This window comes from Larus michahellis, chromosome 4 (assembly GCF_964199755.1).
Source record: "Larus michahellis chromosome 4, bLarMic1.1, whole genome shotgun sequence".
Taxonomy (NCBI): Eukaryota; Metazoa; Chordata; class Aves; order Charadriiformes; family Laridae; genus Larus; species Larus michahellis.
In genome coordinates this window covers 90,123,141-90,132,188 of record NC_133899.1, presented here as the reverse complement: position 1 = coordinate 90,132,188, position 9,048 = coordinate 90,123,141, and positions in this window count along the sequence as shown.

The window sequence follows — 9,048 nt, the reverse complement described above, 5'->3', positions numbered from 1 at the left end:
CTGCTAATTTTCTCTTCAGCTGTTTCTTTTTTGTTACATAGTTGTCCAAGTTACCGGTTTCAAAAGGAGCTTTTCAAAGAGTATAATTCCAAGAGCTGGTTCAAGAATGCATAAAGGAGAAACAAATAAAAAGAAAGAGGGACCATGGAGTTATGTTAAAGCTAAAAGACACTTTTATTTATTTTTACACATAAATATACTGTTAGTTTTTACAGTAAGTAGGTAACTGTAAATTGGTTCTTTGTAGGAGCTGCTGAATGCACTGATCTTCGTGGCAGATTTGAGTGAGGTGTTGTGGTGAGTATGTGTTTTGGTTTTGTTACAGTACTCCCTGAAAGGATGGGTTGAGAAAAAGGGTCTCCCCAAACCTAGAAAACAAATGTTTCTTGTAGCTCTGCTTTGTTTCAGAGCTGGATGCTCAAGCACATATAGAGATGCCTTCTTAGAGAAAGTTCTTATAAACCTAACTGTAGCACCAGCACTATCTGTAGACCTCATAACTGGTTTATCACCATTTTGCAGATAACAATTTCAATACATTACAGTGTTGTTAATAACAGAGGAGGAATGATGGCCTTAATAATAGCGTGCTCAATGGCAACAGATGTATTGCTGTGATGGAACATTTGAACTTTGCACAAAGAGGACTTTTAATATAAATGCTGAAACGGGAGGTGGGGGGAAATCAATGCCCATTGCCTTTACTGAAAATACATAGCCTAATACCTTAACAGTTCACCAAGGGGCAATGCTTAAAAAATGACTGACCTGAGAGAACTCGATTCAGAGGAAGGGAAAACAGGTGTGGGCTCGTAGGGCTGTTGGACCCCATCAGTCCCTGGCACTGCATTGCTTTAGGCTGCCCCTGACTTTGCTGGAGTAATTGGATCGTGTCTTTTCTTGGCTTCCCCAACGCCTCATACTTGCACCCTTTTCTTATGTAGCCTTGGAAATTTTACTGACAGTTTGCTGTTAATGCCAAGGCTATTTAAATATTGCAAGGTAATCTGGCCTCTAAATCATGGTAGCCTTGCACAGCACAGTACACTCCCTTCTTTTCACTGATAAATCCTGGATGATTAGTGGAAGAAATTGCGCATTTAAGACCAATAAAAATATCAGCACTTTAAAAATAAAATCAGGGAAATGTGAAGCGAAAGGGCAGTGTTGTGAGTAACGACAGCATTATGCATTCAAATACTTCTTTTAGGCAATTTCTGTTACATCTAATATTGCTCAAAGGATTTTCTGTACTGTCTGACATCGGAGCATGGAAGCACTTTTATCTGTTTCTTTGATGCAGGCTGCTGCTCCTGCTGAGAATACTTTACCCTGCAGATAGCCTAGCTGCTGCAAGTGAGAACTCTTCATCAGCTAAATTGTTAAACTCATGGTAGGAAGCAATTAGTCGCAAGGTTTTTCAAGCAAGAGGCCATCACTGGGCTAAATTCATATCCTATTTGCTGTAAGGATGACAGTTTCTGCCTCTTTGGGCTCGTCTGCTGTCCATACCTATCTTTTTTGTTCCATCTGTGTGGCGTACAGACTAAGTATATACTGTATGTATATAGGGGTCTGCATCTGGCTGGAAAAGAGTGCTATTTCCATTCAGGTTTGTATTTTTTATAAATAAATGAGTTTTGGAGAAGCATGAAAAACACTTTTATCTATTCTGTAAGCTTCACCCTAACATAAGCAATGCGTAAGCAGTACTCTAAGCGGTGTCCAACTAATGTCGCCCTTTAAAACTGAATCATTCGAATGACTGTCTACTTGCTTATCTTCAGATAGGGTGATGCCTGTGTCGCGTTTTGTTGTATGCATGGCAGTGCTGTTAAATTTGTTTGCTCCAGAATGGAAAAAAAAAAAATCCTAAAAAAATCAATATATATTTTTTTTTGAAGGATTTGTAGGGGGGTGTCTTAGATGAACGTTTGTCCTGATGTTTCGTATTTATTGATACTATGTTGTCAATATCACCTATCAAGTTTTGAGAGCATATGGCTCTGTAGGATGCTGGGAATTTCAAATATAGAATTGTCAATATTTGTAAAATTGTACTTAGTTAACTTGGGTTATAACTAATGGGAAACTACAGCAAAAGCTACTTGGAGCAGTAATGAAGTAGTTTAGTTGTATTATTGTGGGAAGAAAAGTAACAAATGCCTGTTTGAGTGGGGCACAACAGGCTCAGCGAGTTCCAGATTGCCATAGATCTACCCAAAGAAAAAAAATAAATCACAATCTTCTAGGGTATAACCATTGTAGATTTGTCAGTATTCAATCTAAAGATGAAGGAGAGTGGGGATCTTCCAATACCTTATAGGGAGGGAGGATGCCTTCCCACATTTAAAACCCCTGTCACTAGATGGCATCGCGATACGACAGCACTTCTGAGATCAGGGCTCCACCTTTCTGCGTAAGGTCGGTTAAGCATTTATAGCCCTTGATGCAAAGCTACAGTTCAGCTTGTTCCCATCCAGCCTGCAAGAATGCTGACACAATTCAATGGTGGACTATCGCATACATAATGCATTTAGACTTTAAACATATTCATAAATATGTAAACTCTCTTTTTAAAAATCTACATCTCTGAGCAAGTTGGTGACTAGTCCAAAGAGCTGTGCTTAGGGTATAATGAAACGTGATTCCTCAGTTCCAGTTTTATTCAGACAATGTGAATGACAACAGGAGTACATGCTGTTGCCGCATGGTGGCAGCCACAAATTATTTTCTGCTCTAAATTATCAGGCCAAACTCTGATCATGGGCTAACCTTAACCTAGAACTGCACTGTGTTATGTGGTTATTTTAAATAATGCACTACCTTCATTGAAGGTTAAGTCATGTGCAGTTGAAAATAAAACTGGAATAGTTTTTCTGCTTCAATTCGTACAGGGAAAAAAAAAAAAGAAAAAGATTGTGTGTGTCAAATCAAAAGGAGAAAAATAAATATATGTCTTTTTTTTTAGATTACAGATATGGATCTACTTTATGGCAACTGGACAGGTAATGAAATTACTTTTATATATATATATATATCTTACATGTATTAATGGAAAATTGAACAGTCATTTTAATCTTTGCCCTGGCTTTCTTTTTAATGCCAAACAGATATATGTCTCCTGAAGTATGAAAGGCTTAAGGTAGCAGCTGAAGAAAGCTTGTCAGTTCTGACTATAATTGGGAGTCAGGAGTGCTTGGGGAAATGTTTAAGGCAGGCGTAGTGGCTAGTGAGAAGAGAGTGGTTGTGATTGTTTTGCTTCTGTTGCAGTGGAGAGAGATAACTGCTTTCAGTACAACCGAGAGTCTTCCTAATTAGCACTCTTAAACTTCCCTTTTGGATTATCAGCCATCAACTACAAATTCAGAGAGACTCCCTACATGAAATGAATTCATGCTACTGTGATTACAATGAACATAAAACTCTAGGATATACTTTTGACGTTGGTATGAACTGAAATTTATGACTCCTGAATTTAATCTTATGCCATATGGTAACGTTATTAATACAAATTTCTCTAGTATGAAAAGGGCTGAGAGAATCCTAGAATCAAAATAATTTCTTCCTTCATGACTTGTCTTAAGCTTTGTACTTATATTAGCTAGTTTTTCTGTTAATAATCTCTCTTTGGAAGGTTATGTTTTAAGGATGATAAGTCAAAAATATTTACGGCTTAGTTATGTGAGTGAGCTCATGCAGTAAGTACATTTATTAGGCTTGAATGTGTCCTTCTGTGACATACAGGCAAACTTAGCATGCCAGGAAGCAGGACAGAAACCATCCAAGAGGACAATGAAATGTTTTTGCACACTACGTAAGTACTGGGATAGAGAATAACTAACTGCTATGACATGGTTATGATTTTCTCGGTGTGATACGCTTCACGCTGCAGTAGTACTTGCCCCAGTTCAGTAGTGTCTATAACCGTGTGTCCATGTTCATCTCTCTTCATTGAAAAATAAAGTTTACTGTCAATTTTAACATATTTAGAATAAGGCTCTTAAAGAGGTGACCCAAGTAAATATTAAGTAGTTTGTTAATTCAAGTCAGAGTTCATCACTCTATAACGTGTGTAAAATTAACCACTCTCAAGAGAGAGAAACCTCTCCACTGACAGAAAAAAATGTACTGGTAAAGGGGAACACATTTAACTATTTAACTGTTCACTATCTACAGTGGATGGTGCTGCAAGAATGATCACTTGCGAGGAAAAATGGGATATCACTGCCAGAATTTCAGTTGTGCTGAAAAATGGATAAATGGCTATCATAAACTCCCAAAACATCTTGAAATGTGACCGTTCTTTTTTCTTAAGGTGGTATAGAAGTAACCATCTCAGCGTCTGGAAAGTATGCTTTATTCTAATGTTTGGCTTTACAGGTGGTATGTGAGGATCACTTAGTGATGAGTTTTCTCTATAACGCTGCAGGTCATGTATCAAAAAGCCCTTCCCCCTATGAGTCAAATATAAGCAAGGCTTTGATGCAGTCACTAAGGAGAAGTGATTCACAACTGTGGTGTAATTAGGTGAAGACGGAGCGAAAGAGAAAGGAAATGGATGATCTAGCATTGAGGACAATTACCAGATGTTAAAATGTCGCTTCCTTCTAACATATTTAATTTCCTAATGTTTTCTTTAGAAAATTACGTTATTGGAGTGATGCCTCCTCTTGTGGTTTCCTGAAGTATCTTACATTTGTTTATGAAAGAGTTTCCTAAGCATTTCTCTGTATGTAGTAGCCTGAAGGTTTTGTAGGTTTTAGTCTGTAAAGTCACAGCTGACAAAAAGAAGACACAAGGGGTAGGAAGGCACCAGAACAGAGAAGGCCGACTTGAGTAACTCTTGCACAGTTGTAGCTGACAGTTTGTACTACTATAAACTAACTAGTGAAAATCTTGGCTCCTGTCAGTGAAGAGGGATGTTCCTTCTTTACCTGTTTTCCTCCAGCCAAAACAAGTGTCAGCTTTTGAATGTATAACATGTGCTTATTACTACCTCCTCTGGAAGAGAAGCAAGCAACGAAATGAATACGTGGAATACACCTAAACGACAGTTCATGGCAATTCAGCAAGATCAAGAACCCTTAGCCAGTGTTCTTGGACGTCTTTTTCCTTTGAGAACTTGCAAAGTGGAGTACATCAGTTGTTGTCTCATAGCCCAGTGCCTCTGTACCACCTCTGGCTGTGCACAAATAATACCAAAAAGGAATGTGAAACCTTCTGAGGATACGTACAATCCATGTTATTCAAATTTCACAGGCAGAGTTGATGGCTTTAGTTTAGGGGTGTAAACAGAGGTGTAATTACAATGACCCTTCTGTTGGCAGGTCTGCGGTGTTGTTCCTGTGGCTTCAGAAAAAGTCCTTGTACAGCAGAATCGGAGAAAGATTTTATTTTTTTTTTTTTAGGAGAAACAGAATAAGGAGGTAGCTTCCAGAATTAAACTGAATGCTATCTGTGCCCTCTAACTCTTTCTTCAGAAAAGATACACTTTCATACAAAAATCTTATACTGCTTCATAAAACAGCATCAAAAGCAATAAGGGGAAACATAAAATGCATAATATGATGTTTTGCCATAATAAAAAAGCATTATACTATTTAAATTGCAATTTTCATATAATTTGACCTGATTTAATGGCTTTTTTTTTTCTTATGCTTGCTTCTCTGTCATTTATCCAGTGAATGGAAAATGCTATTTGAGAGCTGCTAAACACCTAAGGATCTCTTTACCATTATCTAATCAAAATGACACTAATCATGGGCATAGTCACTTGTAAAAGGCTGTTTGGGAGGGAGAATGATTGTTTTAGGACTTAATCCAAGTCTTAGTCCTTTAAGGATTGCGAACAAGTAGAAGTTGTTCTTACCCATGCAAACACTTAAGTACTTTGAGCAAATTTACTCACCAAGTATAAATAAATGAGATGTGTTAACTGTGCAGCATTATCCAGGAAAAAAAAAAAATCAAGCTGTTCAGTTCTGCCTCAATTTGTTGTACACAAATAGTTCACCAAAGCCTGTTTAAGCTTAGTTTGTCACTGTATGCTGTGAGATAATAGTGGCTGACTGTTTAAAAAAAAAAAAAATTACATTAAATCAGTAACCACTATATGTTCCAAAAACCACGAATACAATAAAGATAGTATGTAGTTTAAAATGGAAATTTTCCCATCTGTTCTTTGAGGACCAAATCTTGCCTTCCCCTAGGAGCTTTGCTCAAGGTTCCAGCAACAGCAAACATGAATTCTTTCGTAAAGCCAGTTGTAGCAGGAGGAAAACCTTCCTTTTTCCTATTTTTGGAAAGGTTGGTTTGGCGTTTTTTTAAGGATAAAAAAGGATGCTAGAGGTGAGATCTGCAGGTAACAAAGATTTAAAGAGAACAAGCTGAAAATTGCCAGCATACTACTGTAATTACTGCTACCAACTGTCACACAATACCATATAATCAAGTGATTTAAGGTTTGTGAACAGTCTCAGATAATGCAGAAAACCTCTATCTAACTTCTCTATTTTAACAAATCCTAACTCTCAAACTGGAAAATACTAACTTCTTTTCTTCTTCAGTTTTATTTTTATTTCTGCATTTTTTGGGATCCGTTACATACTGAAGCAGCAAAGCGCCCACCAAATCTTTTTGTGGTACCTTAGAATTAACACAAGAGTGTTTCTTCCTAAGCTTCCCCAACATCACTTCTGTATTCAAATCATATAAAAAACATTTTGTGATACTGAACCAAATTAAAGCTCTCAATATTTTATCAACTAGAGCTGCTTTAATATCTATTTATGTAGCAGTTCTGCATATGGAAGGAAAATCTGTATTAACCTGTCAACTGGAATTTGGTTTTGCATTCATTCTGTGCACGTCGATTGCTAGCCCAACTTACAGACTATGAGTAACCACATTTGTTCTTCCACAATAATGCTGGGAAAGCAAGTGGTAGTTTATTTGGAATAAAGCAATTTTTCCTAATGTACCGTGAGCAGCCTCCAGCAGCCACACTCAGAATTATTTTTTTTTTTTCTGGCCTCATTCCAAATGATCTTGTGAAGGGAATCTTTTCTGTTTGTTTGCAGCAGGTTTCTATTATTCACCCACTCTTCAGTAACCGTGGAGGACAGCAGATGCCCACAGTATTTGCAACAGCTTCCTTAAGGTACTAACTTTAACTAAAAATTCATAACATTTACAGTTTCAGATGATTTAAACAACAACAAATAACAGTTGTTATTTCTTTGGTGATTTGAACACGTTCCATGGCTGATAATTTTTTTTTAATTATTTTTTTTTAACATGCTAAAATTAACATGAATTTAGAAATAAAACCACTTTAAAATCATCTTGCCAATTTCTCTCTGATAGCGGAAATAATGCTTATTTTTATTCCTTTAGTCAACTTAGGGGCCTAAACTATGCCATTTGGGATATTCCAGCCCTAAATCCGCCGCATGAATAGGAGGTGCTCAACTTGCACCTTTGCAACGTCGTGGAAGGAGACTTGGGGCAGGCGTGGGTGCATGACCTGCTGGAGCGAGACCAGAGAAAAAAAACTCACAATACTTGATAAACAGAGCTTGAGTGGGAATACCTTCCCATATTGATTTAGCGTGCTCACGAACATCGGTATTGCTGGAATATGGTTTTCTGAGCCTTCTTTTCAGCAGCTATCGTGGATCCCAATGTAGCGGTCTGTTTCCTTCTGGACAATAAATTATGATGAGAGGTGGATTGAAACTGGAAAAACAAAAGGAGGGTATAAGGACGAAGCCTAAGAAACAGGAAGATCAGACAGTAAAAAGATCAGGAAAAGCAAATAAAGGCCAAGTATGTAAGAGGAGTGCTCTGAGCAATGTTTACCTACCTCATACAGCTTACTAATGCATTTTAAAATGATTGAAAATCTCAGCGGAAGTTTATAGAAAGTACAAGGTGCTATCAGCAGTCATAAAAAACCAAAGCATTTTGATAGCCACTCGATCTGGAAGGTAACAGCACTCTTTACAGTATTTTGGTGACTTTCGTGAATCTCTGCTACTATTACTGTTTTCAGCATCAGATCTGACAAGCCTGAGGGCTGTAGGATGGTGAAGAGTTTCTTTTCATTTCTTGCAACAAAACAAACCAATAAAGCCTTTGATTATTTTTTTTCTGGAATTTTCCATCTTCTCATTAAGATGTGCACGCCTCAGAACCTTTGGTAGCTGTCAAACTTACTAACAGGATATGAACTTCTTAAAAGAACGTGATGAAGAACCATCCCTTTTCCAAGGCAGCAACACTCAGCTGAAAATACATGTGATGTGCCTGGCCAGCCTTCCTCTTACCAGATCAGAAACCCCTGCCCACAGCCCCCAAACCCAGCCAGATCTCCATCGGCTGATGCTGCATTGAGCTTGAGATTTTCCATGGATCAAGGAGGGAGAGGAGGAAGGAAGGAACAAGGGCATCTTCCAGCTGATGTCAGCCCACAGTGCTAACCAACCAGCATTTTCAGTTCTCTCCAGATAGTTGGTAACTGCTTATTTTGGCCATTTGCTGTGTACTGGGGGTGGATTTCTTTGACTGAATTTGTAGATATCGCTCTAATGATAAAGGAGAGTCTTGCTATGACTATATAAAGAAGAAAATATTTTTTCCCCCCCTTAAAAATAGTTGCAGGAACTACATATGAAGACATGCCAAATTAATGATATTAAGGTTGCAACATCAGACCCTTGAGCGTCAGAGGACGGATTTATGATTCCCTTAACTGCCGTACATGTTTTATGATGCTCGCTCCTGCTTTAACCAGCACACAGGCAGTTGTAAATGAGGCATTGTTTGTTTTGGGTTTTTTTGGACATGCGCTCACTCTGAGGCTAATTATTTCATACTGTAATGTTTGCTTACAACATTATCAGGCGTCAACATGTTTACGAGCTTTATAAAGGCTGGCAACTCCTTCTCATGTTTTAACACGGACTTGTCAGCCTTTGAACCCTGCGCTGGCTCCAAGCGTCCCCTCGGCTCCTCCTGTCGTACAAGGCGTGCGGGTGGGATAGG